This window comes from Amblyomma maculatum, unplaced genomic scaffold (assembly GCF_055883805.1).
Source record: "Amblyomma maculatum isolate TAMU_Amacu unplaced genomic scaffold, ASM5588380v1 scaffold_23, whole genome shotgun sequence".
Lineage (NCBI taxonomy): Eukaryota > Metazoa > Arthropoda > Arachnida > Ixodida > Ixodidae > Amblyomma > Amblyomma maculatum.
The window spans coordinates 643,876-659,747 of record NW_028146748.1 but is presented as its reverse complement, the minus strand read 5'-3'; positions in this window follow the sequence as shown (position 1 = coordinate 659,747).

The following is a 15,872-nucleotide window of genomic DNA, read 5'->3' as shown; positions in this document are numbered from 1 at the left end:
CACGCGCCTTTCGACATACGCTCGTCGTCTTTGTCACCGTCGACAGTGACCGAGCGTTGGTGTGATACTACAATTATCCCCAGTCCTTGAACATAATTATTTACAAACTACAATGCACCCTGGCCAATCCCTCACCGTGGGTATGTGCCATTTTGTCTCAGGTCATCATCATCTTCATCATCATGGCGTCGACACAACAGGCGGGTCATAACAGGGCTTGAGGCGATCAACGTGCACTTTTTCACGCCCGCGACGACGCATATCCGATGTCGGGGCAAGCGGTTCTACGGATGGTGAGTCATCTATGATGATAGCTGTCTAGTCAGATCCGCATTGAAGAGGTGACCTAGACAAGGCGTCGGCATCAGAATGCTTACGGCCGGACCGGTAGGTGACCTGATTGTTGTACTCTTGTAAGCGTAGGGCCCAACGAGCAAGACGGCCGGATGGGTCTTTAAGGGTGGACAACCAGCAGAGTGCGTGATGGTCCGTAACAACAGAAAAGGGACGACCGTAGATATATGGGCGGAACTTCCCAATGGCCCAAATGATGGTAAAGCGCTCCTTTTTGTTTACAGAATAATTTTTTCATCCTTTGTTAAAGAGCGGCTAGCATAAGCAACAATGTACTCTGGGTAGCCGGGCTTTGATTGCGTAATGACAGCATCGAGACCTACACCACTGGCATCAGTGTGAACTTCGGTAGGCGCCGCAGGGTCAAAATGACGGAGAATTGGAGGCGACACTAGAATGCGCCGAAGCGTCGAAAAGGCCTCATCACAGTCGGATGTCCAAGACGAAAGAATAGCGTCCCCGGCAAAGAGCTCAGTCACCGGCGAGATGACCGAAGCGAAATTGCGGACGAAAATACGAGCACAGGCCGATAAAACTACGTAAATCCTTTATAGAAGTTGGGCGTGGAAACTCAGCTACTGCAAGGAGTTTTGCAGGATGTGGACGAACACCGTCTTTCGAAACGTGTCCCAATAGAGGAAGCTGACGAGCCCCGAAGCAGCACTTTTTCAAAAATAGTTGCAGGCCGGCATCAGTCAAACACATAAGCACACGCTCGAGACGGTCCGAATGTGACGTAAAACCGTTTGAAAACATGACAACATCGTCCAGGTAACAAAGACAATCATGCCACTTGTGTCCGGACAGAATTGTGTCCATCATGCGCTCAAAGGTGGCCGGCGCGCCGCAAAATCCAACCTGCATGACGTTAAATTCATAGAGACCGTCAGGTGTCACAAAAGCGGCTTTTTGTCGATCGTCAGCGGCCATGGGTACCTACCAGTAGCCCGAGCGAAGGTCCAAAGATGAAAAGAATTCGGTATCATGAAGGCAATCGAGAGTGTAATCAATACATGGAAGGGGGTACACGTCTTTTCGCGTTATCTTATTCAATCGCCTGTAATCAACTTGGAAACGTAAAGAGCCTAGCCTCAGAAACTGCGGCTGTTAGTTTTCCTCCGGGCCAGCAGGAGAGCGACGGCGCAGCGGCGAGAGGGAACGACTGCGGGGAGATGGCGATCGGCGGGAAGAGTGGGAGGAGCGGTCAAGATAAAATGAGTCCGTAGAAGTGCCAGCAGCGACATGAGGAGGGAAAGGTTAATAGTTGGAACTGTAGTTGGAACTGTACAGGCGGGGGCCATTGCGATGCGACTGCGCGTGCTGGCGACAAAGCCGGGTGACGTGGCCAGGAACGCCACATGAATAACAAATTAGGCGATTGTCGGAGGTCCGCCATGGATTGTTGACCGGACGTCGAGGAGGCAGATAAGGGCGGGGTGGAGGGGGTGGCTGTGGTAACGGCGCAGCATACGCGACAGGGCAGGGTGGTGGTCTGGCGGCGACAGCGGCGTACGTTAGCGGGACTGTCTCAGGCGTAATTTGAGAGCTTGGCGGTAAAACTTCTGCCACTTGCTAATGGATGGTGCGCCGAAGTGCAGAATCTAGCGATGGGGTGGTTGCGGCAGAAGCAGGGAGGAGCGCGACAGTTGGCGAGCCACTTCCTCCCGTATAAAGGCCTTGATCGCGGGAAGGAGGGAAGGCGGTTCAGAAGTGAGACCGCATGCTGTGTAAAGCTCGAATAACCGATTGTTCACGACAGAACGCCGAGTAGAAGCTCGTTGCCTCTTGAGGACAATGTAACTTTGACAGAGCTGAACCACTTCGACGACGGTTTGCGGCTTTCTGGCAGTCAACATTTCAAAGGCATCGTCGATGATTGCCCTCAGGATTTTGGTGATCTTGCCAGCTTCGGACATAGAAGGATTAACACGTTTACAAAGATCCACAATGTCTGTTATGTAGCTGGTGAACGTTTCCTCAGGATGCTGAGCGCGGGCTTCGAGGCGTCGTTCGGCGCGCAGTTTGCGCACAGCGGGGCGGTGGAACACCTCGGAAAACCCCGTTTACAAGGCCGACCAGGTGGGCAGGCCGGGTTGGTGGTTTCGGAACCATAGATTGGCACCTCGGTCAGGTAAAAAAGGACGTTGGCTAACTTGGTGGTATCGTCCCACTTGTTGTAGGCGCTTACGTGTTCGTAGGAGGATAGCCAATCATCTATATCCTGGTCGTTGGCGCCACTGAGGCTGGCGAAGCCCACCAGAGCACAGGATATTAGGGGAAGCGGTGGGAGCAGTCGACATGGAGTGGCGGTCTGGCTGTTTGCCTGAGGCATAGCGGATGGTGGAGCAAGTGTGCGGCTGCGAAACTCCAGCATGAGGAGGGAACGAAGAGCAGCCTCTACCAAATGCAAAGGTACGTTCAATCTCAAGTCGGTGTTCCGATCGGTGTTCCGATCACCACCGAGCAGCAGCGACGGTGGTGATCGGACGCCCCCTTATCTGCTTTATTTTCGTCTTACAGATTTCAACGACGAACCCTGCTGCGCTGGCCTCAAGACGGCTCTAAGTGTGACGTCACAGACTTTTGCGCCACCGCGCTTCTGCCGGCCGAGCTGTAAACGGGTCACACGAGCAGCAGCGACGGTGGTGATCGGACGCCCCCTTATCTGCTTTATTTTCGTCTTACAGGTTGGTTACCCCTGACTGCCTGCTGCCATATTGCACTGCCTTGCTCTGTCCTGAAGGCGTACATTCCAGTGCCTACCGACGCTCAGCTTCCGTGAATTACTTGCTTCTGCAGATTTCAACGACGAACCCTGCTGCGCTGGCCTCAAGACGGCTCTAAGTGTGACGTCACAGACTTTTGCGCCACCGCGCTTCTGCCGGCCGAGCTGTAAACGGGTCACACGAGCAGCAGCGACGGTGGTGATCGGACGCCCCCTTATCTGCTTTATTTTCGTCTTACAGGTTGGTAAAAAACCTACTTTTCTAATAGACATTTTTCTTTCACCACCGCTGCTGCTGCCGTGTTGCTCGCTGCTTCCTTTTTGTTTTGTTTTTTTACCGTGTTCTCATTTGTAGTGTTAGAAGGATTTTCCCATTTTAAACCTGTATGTTGCATAAGCTATACTAAGGCTAACATGCCGGAGACATGCCCTTCCTGCAAAGAGTGTCTGCCAAGTGACGGATTCGCCATCAAGTGCGCCGAATGTGAGTACACCTACCATCTCGGCAATTGCTCTGGTGTCTCTTTGTCAACTTATAAGGGAAAAGGCGAGAAAGGTCGCAAAGCGTGGCGATGTTCAGACTGTCGTAAAACAAACGCAGGAAGCTCTGACACGCCCAGTACGCAGCTAGACCTTGATAGCTGTTTAGCCGGCATATGTCAAAAACTTGATGCTCTTGCTGGCCTGCCTGATCAAGTCGACGAAGTGAAGAAGTCCATTGAACTAATGTCAAAAAAATATGATGATATACTTCAGCAACAAGTGAAACATGATAGAGAAATCTGTACCTTAAAGAAACGTGTTAGTGCCCTTGAGACCAGAGTCGACGCTGATGATGTTGAGTCGTTGAAAATGACTGTGAACGACCTTGAGTGGCGAAATAGAAAGCTGAATCTTGAGGTGCATGGCATACCGGTGACAAATGATGAGAATCTGATGGAAAAGGTAAATGATGTAGCAAAATCTGTGAATTTGCCAGAGCTCACTTTGAACGACGTCGATGTTGTGCACAGACTTCCTTCAAAGGCAGGGAAGGTGCCCGGGATCATTGTACGGTTTTCAAAGCTCTCAACTCGGGACATGTGGTTTCAGAAGCGGACAGCCTTAAGAGATGGTCAGTCGGATGTTTCAGTCACTGAAAACATGACTCGTCAAAGCCGTGAGCTGTTGCGCTATGCAAAGGCTTGGGCAGGTGAAAATGAGTACCAGTACGCTTGGCACCGGAATGGAAAAGTGTTCGTTAGAAGGAAACAATACGATTCTGCGATTGTCATCCGTTGTGCAGCAGATTTAGACCAGTTGTGAGGCCAGTAATGGGCTGTAATGCGCGGCAATCTTTTTTTAAATGTCTTTTTTTACTGATCTAGTTGATCTTTGTGACCTCAGTAGTTCCATTAAGCTTGATAATCTTCATTGCTGCTCGTGTATTCACGTTAATCTCAGATCTGGCCGAAATAAGCAAGAAGAACTTGACTGTTTTTTCAGCGAAGTGGAAACTCGTTTCGATGTTGTTATGTTTTCGGAAACGTGGTTTCTTGTGAAGGTGACGTTTATGTTATACCGACGTACAAGTGTTTCTATATGAATCGATCCATAAGAAGGGGAGGTGGTGTTTCAATGTTAGTTTCGAATCTTATGCAATCGGAAATGCTGCCTGAATTTTGTTGCATCACGCCCCATTACGAAGTCTTGGCAGTCAAATCTGGCACAAGGATATTTTGTGTCTGCTATCGTCCCCCGGGTAGCAGTTCTGCTGAGCTCTTTTTATTTCTTGATTCATTCCTAGAATTTGTTAACATGAACCAATATCAGTTAATTTTAGGTGGCGATTTCAACATTGACATTCTGGCCAATAATAACACATCAATCGAGTTTAATACTTTACTTAACGTTCACTCCTGTGTAAATGTCATCATGTCACCTACACGGATTACAACAGAATCAGCAACACTTTTAGATCTTTTCATAACAAACTTCAAAACAGATACCTTGAAATCTGGCACTATCGCTTATGCTCTGAGTGATCATATGCCAACATTCATATCTGTCAATCTCACTTCGAATTCCCAACGACAACCGCACCAAACGTCATTTTATCGAGTTATAAATGATCGCACGTTATGCGAGTTCAAGGAACGCTTATCTATTGTTAACTGGGAACATGTTTTTGAGTAAAGTGACCCTGATGAAGCGTACGCAAAATTTTTAGAGATATTTACTGACATTTATTATGCTTCCTTTCCACTGAAGAAATTCTCCCAATCAAAGAAAAGTAGAAAGCCATGGGTCGACAAAGACATGTTGCAGTTGATAAGAAAACGAGATAAACTTTACAGACAGTTTTTACAAAGTAGGTGTCCTGAAGCGCTAAAAACATTCAAAAAATTTAGGAACTTGGTCACAGAGCAACTTCGCGTCGCTAAAAAGCAGTATATTTATAACAGATTTAATTCAACCGGTGGACAATCTGATAAGGTTTGGAAGGTTTTAAAATCTATCTTCGCTAGTTCTTCCGAACCGACCACAAAAATTATTCATGAAGGGATTGAATTAAAGGGAGCCGACCTAGCAGATTCCTTTAATGACTACTTTCTTTCCTTTGCTGATACATCAAACGGCGACGTAAATCTGTCTAATATGAGTGCCCGAAATAGTGAAACAATATTTCTAACACCGGTTACAGTAAATGAAGTCATTACAGAATTTTTATCACTTAATAATAGTAAAGCTACAGATGCGTCAGGTTTCCAGATACAGCCCATAAAATTTACTATCGACATTCTTGCACCTTGCCTTGCCCATATCTTCAACCTATCTTTGGTGTCCGGCGTTTTCCCGCGTCTTATGCAAAGGGCAAAAGTCACAGTAGTATATAAAAAAGGAAACAAAAATGAAGTGGCAAACTATCGCCCGATATCAATCTTACCTGTGTTTTCAAAAGGCCTCGAAAAAGTCACTCTTAAACGGCTATCCTGCTTCACTGAAAGATATAATATTATCACTACCGCTCAATATGGCTTTCGTAAAAACAGATCGACTGAGTTAGCTCTCCTTGCTCAGAAAGAGTTCATACTAAAAAATTTTGAATAAAAAAACATGGTACTTGGATTATTTTTAGATTTTTCAAAGGCGTTTGACCTTGTTAATCACTCTGTTCTGCTTAAGAAACTGGATCACTACGGCATCAGAGGCATAGCTCATATGCTGATTTCCTCATACTTGCGACATAGGTCTCAGTTTGTTAGTATTGCCGGTGAATGCTCCCAGTTGAAAGCGGTAGCTTCTGGCGTTCCGCAAGGGAGCATTTTGGGTCCATTTCTTTTTGTTCCTTATGTTAATGATATTGTCAACATCGACAGCACTGCTGAGTACATAATTTACGCAGATGACACTAGCCTGTTTTTTTCGGGTACTTCAACAGCTGATCTCGCAAATCGAGCTAATAAAACCTTAAAAGAAATAAATACTTGGGCGGCTGATAATCACTTAAGGATTAACGTTAGCAAAACTGCAGCAGTCATGTTTCACCCACGTCATAAACATTTTGAACCTCCTCTAATTGAATTAAACAATAACAGAATAGAATTTGTGCAGTCTGTGAAAACTCTCGGCGTTTACTTTGCAGCAGATATGTCGTGGAATGATCATATTAATTACGTAGTTCAGAAACTTTCCAGAACAATTGGTATCATGCGCCGAAATTGCTTTAATTTTCCTACGTCAGTTAACATGTTACTTTACCACTCTTTGTTCTCTTCCATAGCCAACTACGGATGTATGGTGTGGGCAACAACAACAGCTGAAAATATTAACAAACTCACTGTCTTACAAAAGCGCATTATACGCATTGCATGTAAAGTGCCGTATTTCTTCCACACTGCAAGCCTTTTCCATCAACACAACGTTATACAAATGAAGTCCATGTATCACTATAGGCTGTGCTATAAATATAAACTCGCCATAATGAAAAAGGATGACTTCTTACTTACACTTGCTGGGTTAGAGCAAAGCAGAACTGTGTATGATACCCGCGCAGCAGAACCTTGGCATGTTAAGAAATGCCGCACAAACTATGGCAAACAAATGTTGCAGCATACCTTACCGACACTTCTGAACCAGTTGTACTGCTCCGAAAATATAGATTTAATCAATATTTCTTTGAAAGAATTGCCCCAAATGTTCATGTAGTATTGTACTGTACAAGTACAATGCACTGCGTACTAAAAGTACGTCTCTTTCTTTGTGCCGACGTTGATTTTTTTTTTTCCTCACATCTTGTTTGATGTATTGTACTCCGCCGCCGTCAATGCTGCTCTGTAAGAGGAAGCCAGGACCTCTCAAGCTGTTTATACAGCTTTTTCCCTGGCTGTCCTCGCAACACCAGTTGCGGAAATAAACCTTCAACCTTCAACTAGCGCGTCAGTCTCTTGCGTCTTCTTCTTTGTCTGCCGTCTTCTTTGTAGCACGCGCCTTTCGACATACGCTCGTCGTTTTTGTCACCGCCGACAGTCACCGAGCGTTGGTGTGACACTACAGGAAGAAGAATGCACCAACACCGGAAAGAGTGGGCACGGCGGCAGCCTCAGCGGCAACATGCTAAGGAACCCTTTCTGTTTTGTGCTGCAGGTTGTTGCGGTTCTGCTGCAAGATGAATTATCGTCATGCAGTTGTTTCAGCGCTACACCAAGTCACAGTGAAAGCCTGGGGGCGTATCCGATATCATCGACACGTATCGGTAACATTTGCCTCGTGGAAGATCCGACAGCGCCAGCTATCATCGCCCCGTCAATGCCAACAGCGGTTACGTGGTCCACATGACCTGCTTCCCCGCTATAAAAGGACAGACCACTTCGAGCCTCATCAGTGGGCAAGGCGGCAGCCTCAGCGGCAACATGCTAAGGAACCCTTTCTGTTTTGTGCTGCAGGTTGTTGCGGTTCTGCTGCAAGATGAATTATCGTCATGCAGTTGTTTCAGCGCTACACCAAGTCACAGTGAAAGCCTGGGGGCGTATCCGATAGCATCGACACGTATTGGTAACATTTGCCTCGTGGAAGATCCGACAGCGCCAGCTATCATCGCCACGTCAATGCCAACAGCGGTTACGTCGATCCACATGACCTGCTTCCCCGCTATAAAAGGACAGACCACATCGAGCCTCATCAGTGGGCACGGCGGCAGCCTCAGCGGCAACATGCTAAAGAACCCTTTCTGTTTTGTGCTGCAGGTTAGTCGATACTTATCTACTAAATGCTATCGAAGTGATAACCGCTTCTTAGTGCTGCTGCCCTGCCCGCTACCTTTGATGAATGTCTTCAGTTATGTCATTTCTATATCGAGAGACCTGTTAGCGTGTGGGGATGTTGAGGCAAATCCTGGGCCCACTGAAAAAGAAATGCTTTTAGAATTACTGGACGGCCAGGGAAAGTTGACCGCAGCTATGGAAGCCTTAAGTAGTTCTCAAAGCGATATTGAGCGAAACATTTCAGCTCTGGCCGAACGCATAGAAGGTTTGGAAAAACAACTGACAGATTTGAACGCTTTGAACAACCGTGTGAGTCTAATAGAGGACACTGTCGAGAAAGTTGATAAACAGTTATCGGCACTTCTCTCCAAAGTCGATAACTTGGAAAATAGTAGTCGCAGAAACAATTTAGTTATATACGGATTAGTTGAGGAAGACGAAGAAACAGCAGCTGAACTTGAAAGTAAACTGATTACTGAGGTGTTTCAAGACAAATTAGGGTTAACTGTCCCTGGCATTGATAGGTGTCATCGACTTGGTCGAAAAAATAGAGATAAGGAACGTCCCGTGATAGTGAAGTTTATAGATTACAGAGAAAAAGCATCAGCATTAAAGTCCGCCTACAAGCTAAAGGGATCCTCAATTTCAATTTCTGAAGACTTTTCTACCAGAATGCGGGAAATCCGAAAGCACCTGTGGAAGAGTGCCGCCCAGGAAAAGAAAAATGGAGCAAAGGTGAAATTGGTGTATAATAAATTGTCTGTTGACAGTATAATGTATGGCTGGGATGAAGTGAAACAGGCCCGTTTTAAGCTAAACAGCAAAAACAACTGACAGCAAAAGCCCGTTCCTAAATCGCTAAAAATATTGAATGTAAACTGCAGAAGCATATTAAATAAAGTTAGTGAGTTAGAAGGAATTTTACTTTGCGAAGATTCAGATATCGCGGTTTTAACTGAGACATGGTTAAACGGAACCATTTACGATAGCGAATTCGCACCAGCTGGCTACAGTGTACTTAGAAAAGACCGTAGTAGCAAAGGAGGAGGAGTCGCCATAATCTTCAAAAATCATTTAAATATAGTGAGCATGCCTGGAGTGCCTAATATCGAATGCATTTTCTGTAAGGCTTACCACAACAATGTCCGGTACATTGTTGGATCTTTGTATAGGCCTCCTGGATCACCTGTCAGTGTTTTAAATAATCTAGCAGATTATATGAGAACTTTTATTAAGCCAAATGATCGAATTATTTTAGCAGGCGATTTCAACTTACCGGACATTGACTGGCCAAATTTCGCAATCAAAACCTATAGCGATGAATCAAGTGAGGCCATGCTTGATATAGCGTTCTCATATGACTTGACACAAACTGTAGAGCAGCTGACCCGAATACAAGGGAGTTCAAAATCCCCACTAGGCCTTTTTTTTGTTTCTGGCACAATTTTAGATACAGCTAAATGTGTAGTCATACCCGGAATCTCTGATCACCAAGCCGTTCTACTTACTCTTTCCGGCTTAACTTTTGATAAAAATTGCTCAGAAATGCATTTTAGAAACTTCTCTCGAGCTGATGATGTTTCCATTGTCGATGTTCTTTCCTTCAACTTTGATACATTTTGTAATAGCACTGACAGTGTTCACGAACTTTGGGACGGGTTTAAAGCTATGATACATGAATGCATTGAATGCCACGTGCCGGTTATTGTTAAAAAGATAACAAAAAACCCATGGATTTCTCGGGCGACACTGCAGTTGAAAAGAAAACTGAAACGTATGAAAAAGAAAAAAGCAACTAATAATTCTCCGGAATTAGAACAAAGATCAGCTTGCTTAGCTCTCAGCTCAAACAGAACACTATCGCTGACAAACAGCGTTACTTTGAAGAATCGTTACCCAAATTTATCTCGGAGTCTCCCGGGAAATTCTGGCGTTTGGTCTCCCCAACATCAAAGGTTAATAATGAGTTTGAAATCAAAGGTGTTTTGGTCACTGATGCAAAAACAGTATCTAATGAATTCAAGGAACATTTTAAGTCCGTGTTTAATGATGACAATAACATTTTTCCGAAATTTGAAGCTTCCCTCCCGCCTCTGGATGACGTTGTAGTTAGTGAGCATGGCATTTTAAACATGTTACTTAACCTTGACATAAAGAAATCACCTGGACCAGAGAACATACCTAACGCCTTTTTGAAAAGATATGCACAATGGACATCTAAGTACTTATTTGTTATATTTACAAAGTCTTTACATGAGGGTGAAGTGCCGAGAGACTGGGGGACTGCTAGAGTGAAACCGCTTCATAAAAGTGGAGACAAGCGATTAATCAAGAACTACCGCCCTATTTCACTCACATCAACTGCTTGTAAACTACTTGAACACATAATTCACAATCACATATCAAACTTTCTCGAAGCTAATAATTTTTTTACTAAATATCAACATGGATTCAGGAGGGGTTACTCAACTTGTACACAGTTAGCAGAAACTATACATGATTTCGCCTCGTCAATTAACAATGGAACTCATATTGATGCCGTATTTATGGACTTCTCGAAAGCTTTTGATAAGGTTACTCACGAAAAGTTAATTTATAAACTGGATACAATACTTCATAACAAACAATTAGTAAAATGGATTTCAGCCTACCTTTCAAATAGAGAACAATTCGTTGTTTTTAACCATCATTCTTCTGACAGGCTTACAGTTCACTCTGGCGTCCCTCAGGGCTCTGTTCTTGGTCCTCTGCTATTTTTAATATATATTAATGATATTGTCGTTAACATTCCTGTAAAAATTAGACTTTACGCTGATGACTGTGTTATTTATACACAAGTGAGAAACGTATCCGATCAACAACTACTTAATAGTGCGTTACAAACAGTTTTCGCATGGTGTGAAGCATGACAAATGTCCATTAACTTTGAAAAAACTGTACTAATGAGAATCACTCACAAAACGAAAGTCTTACCCTTCGATTATTGTATTAACGGCATAAAACTAACTGAAGTGGCAGAATATAAATATCTAGGGCTTTGGGTCAGTAACAATCTTAGTTGGAATAAACATGTTGATCTCGTAACGTGTAACGCTTTCCGTAAACTCTTTTTCTTGAGACGGGCATTGCGGTTGTCTACCCCATCTGTACGCCTGCTTGCTTACAAATCTATTCTTCTGCCTACCATAGATTATGCTTCAATCATTTGGGATCCATTCACGCAAACTAACATGAATAAATTACAGAAAGTTCAAAAGAGGGCGGCACGATACATATATAACAATTACCGGCGTACATCAGTAACACACCTTTTAATTCAAGCTGGCCTTCCGACAATAACTGAGCGAAATCGTTGTGCACGACTTAAATTTCTGTACCAATTAATTAAAAGACACTACAGATCAGAACTCACCGATTTACTTGCTTTTTCGTCCGGATACGCAACCCGACAACGACACCAGCTAACTTTAACTCCTTTTCGCGTTCGAAATAACTGCTTTAAATACTCATTCCTTCCACGAACTATTTCCGATTGGAATAACCTCACTAACAATGAAGTGCTGCAGCCATCACTGACGTTGTTCTCGCAACATATCACCTAGTTTCTTTTTATTGCTTTTGTTATTTCACTGCTGTGTTGCAAATGTTTGGTTTTATTATTAATTGTTCAGAAGAGCTTCAACTTGCACTGTAATTATTGTTTATTTTTGCCTGTTTTGTTAAACTATATAGTTTGTATTCCCACCCTGCTAAAATCCCAACACTGGGATTGCAGTATCAATAAATAAATAAATAAATAAAAAATTAAGCACACAGGAATCAAGCATTAACACAGTGACTTTCAAATGAACTACTTGCCCTTGTTACGTACCTGTTTGATAGCTGGCCGCAAGATGAATGTCCTGTAGTATGAACGGGTTGACAGGACACAAATTTCAGCTTGCTGAAGGAGTCGCAGCATTTTTCCTCAGCTCGCTCCAGAAAAACATGGCAGCAGAGAGCAATGCATTTCCCGCTACCTTTCTGTTCAACATTGGCTGGCTGTTCCAGGTCAATGAGTGCTCCTCTGTGCACACTGTGGCCGCATAAAGTGCGCAACCACTAACTCTTATTAATATTTTGCAAAGCGCTTGGCACTGCTTGCAAATTCTGAACAATTCCAGGAGGTTATTTTCGAGGACGACAAACTTCCTCTGGTAGTGTACTGGCACAGTAGGAGACTTGCTACTTCTGCAAAGATATAGGTAACATCTAGTGTAATAAATCCATAATAAAAAACCCAGTTGCTACTAGTATAGAGATAGAGAATAGACACTCACAAAAATGACTCATCAATGATGGTTCGTAGGTGTCGTCAGCCGGAAATTTCAAAGGGGATGGCTCAACCACTGATTGCAATGACACATTTGGCAAATTATCCACTGGTGTTGAGCACCTTCTATTCGCATAGTCTCCAACAAGCTCCAGTGATGTGTCCAAGGCTTCACCTGTTGTTCCACCTTCTTTGCATTTTCTGCAGACCACTTCAGAGAACACAGGCTCTGTGTGCGTACATCGATCTTTCACGACATTAACCTGGAAGCCGGCCTGCACACCTCAGGGCAAAGTGAGGCATTTTCAATAATGATAAGTATGATGGCGCTCAACCAAGTACAGTAAATTCAAGCCTGCTATCAATGTCGTGGTAAAATGAAACAGTATGAGCTATGCATACACAATGAGATAAAGTAATCTTTGAAGCAGCTAAAAATTTATCTATTGACTTTTGATCCACAACACTCTCTTCAGTTTGTGTTGAAGGTATAGCCTGCCTGCAGTAGTCGTGGTCTGCGTTGTAACTTGTCGAAGGCTGCAATGAATACATGGGGAAAAATGAAAAACTTGTGTGCCAAAATTCAACTTTGCTCATCTAATGTGTCTACATACTTTCTCTCTGGCGTGCAGACTAGAGCCTGACACGTCAAGTTGAAAAAGTGAAGCCCCAATTTCCACATTAGCTGCTATCTTATGGGAAAATGATGAGGTCTGTGCCACAGCAACCTATGTAAAATCTTGTTTTATAGCACAAATTTTTTCCACACATCCCACCATACACATAAAATTTAAATGCTCACATTTATGCTTGTGATAGATGTTACTTCAGGTGCAGAGGCTTCATCAAGGTCTGCTTCTTCAATATCTGTTACATGCTCCTGAAATATACAGTGACGAAGTAATATGAGCTGCAGACCACTATTTCAAAGGCAGTTTTATAACCACATTAACTTCATATACCGTTGAGATGAGTGGTAGCTCTAGCCTCTCGCAACTTGCCCAGATCGTTGGTAGTAACATGCTAAGATCAAGGTCTGGCACACTCTCCAGTAAGAAAAATACATTGGGAACATGCTTTCGAAAGATGCGCTGCTTTATATTATAGCTGTACATCGCTTCAAGCCGAATAGGATGGTTTACCCTTGTTTTTGCGTCCATATTTTGCTTCCTAAAACCAAAATCAAAAGGTGCACATTCCAAATAATATTTACCGTGGGGGGCCCAATTCCATTTTCTTTATCAACTGCGCTTGCCATATGCGGGTTCAAGTCAGTCAGGTACAAAAAGAGCAGGGGGGGGGGGGGGGTAAAACACATTTCATCCACTTTGTTGCGTCAACAGACCTTGCGGCAAGGGACAAGGGAACGCTCGTGCTAGGGATATACTCCGCGCACCCCCCCCCCCCTCCCCTTCTAACCACATTTTGTTCGTTCATTATGGGAAGGAAATCTGTGGTATGACAGTTCTCCAGCGCCTCCTCTGCTCGAGCAGCCTGGGACCACGCAAAATTTCTTCATGACAGCACGAAATACAACCAGGCTACAACCAGGCCTCACCAGCGAAAACCGAACGGTCTAGGCAGGACAGCCTACTAGGATACGAAGAGCCACGTACAACAAGCCACGAGGAATAGGCAAATGGCAAAGCACGTGAGGCAAACACATGTGCAAACAGGAGCTACAGGAGCAGCTATTTCTTCAATAGGGGTGCAAAATTCTTGGATTTAGGAAAATAGAGCCTTAGCGTTTCTTTTGTAACATTTTATTTGAAGTGCTTTGATCGAAAATAAATATGTTGGTTTTGTAAGTATATTAGAAAACGCAAGAACATGACAAAGCGGATCATTATTCATAAGTTCAATTGGCCACGAATTTACTGTTCGTCCAATCATCACATCGGACCCTGCCAAAAATGGCCACTGTGTGCTCGCACCATCAGTGGTCTGAACTCACTGTCACGAGCAAATTAAAATATTAAATACTGGATAATACGCAAAACAACCACCGTTGATCGTGTCACTATAAACAAATCTACGTAACCAAGAGGCAAAATTATGTGCTTAAAAATCGTTTCGGGCTCCTTTAAGCTGTTACGAACTGAGGTGGCTTTCGACAATGCTTGGGACATTGGAAGGAGAAAATGGTCATGGGCTCCCCTAGAGCAGGAGCATCCTTAAGGGGGGGGGGGGGGTGGGGGGACTGATTTCCAGGTTTACGAAGTCTTCGGAATGTCAATGAAAATGGGAGACTGCTCCCAAATCCGTTGGGATATAAAAGACCCAGCCGGTAGATGAGAACAGCCGATCGGGCAGTGTCGTGACGTGAAGGTCCCGTGCCGGAGCAGCGCTCCCCCACGCCAAGCGTTCAGGGCAACCAATCATCCTATGGGCAAGGCGGACCCAAGCATTGCCGGAAAAGGAATGGTTAAAGGCTGGTTCTAAGAACCGAGACCTTGAGTAGAGTACCGACCCCTAGCATCGACTAAAGCTCACCACTTGGCCAAAGGCTGAGATATACTGACCCTTAGGTCCAGTACTATACAAAGAGAAGTCTATTGGTTTCGAAACGCATAAAAAGCACACAATACATTGACAATATGGACCTGTCAATACATACACTTATATAAATATACAAAACAATATGCCGACACAATCCAGATGTTGCAAATCACTCTACATTAACAGTCTCAACCCACCCAGGGTCTGCTTGCACTTTTATACACTTTACATCAATTTGTACAAAAAGGATACAAAAGATACAATAATAAAAGTGAGTACAACTCAAATCTTGCCATCCCAAAGCACAAGAAGGGGAAAGAAAGGGGGGGGGGATGTACATGCATACAAGTTATCCAATGCACACTACTTGTGGGATCAATACAACAATGTCGGCATGGTTAGCTTATTTGGTTTCACGACAAAAAAACGTGTGTACCAGCGCTGCAGAAACCGCGCCTCCCCATCTACTTCGAGCCGCTCTGATAGGTATTCCCAGAGCAGAAGGCGCAGGCTCTGCAGGGCCGGGTACATGGCTAGTGCCGGCTGCCTGCGGGCTTCCGCCAGGCACCGGCGCTTCCAGAGGATTAAAAAGGTACCTGCCACCACAAGCCGCGCAAATGCACCCCGCGGTTGTTTTCCCCGCACCGAAAACATACGGTATACTAGATGCCACATAACTTTCGATACGCGACACTCAAAAGCAAAATGATCCCCTATTTCCGGTGCTCCGCACTGCGGG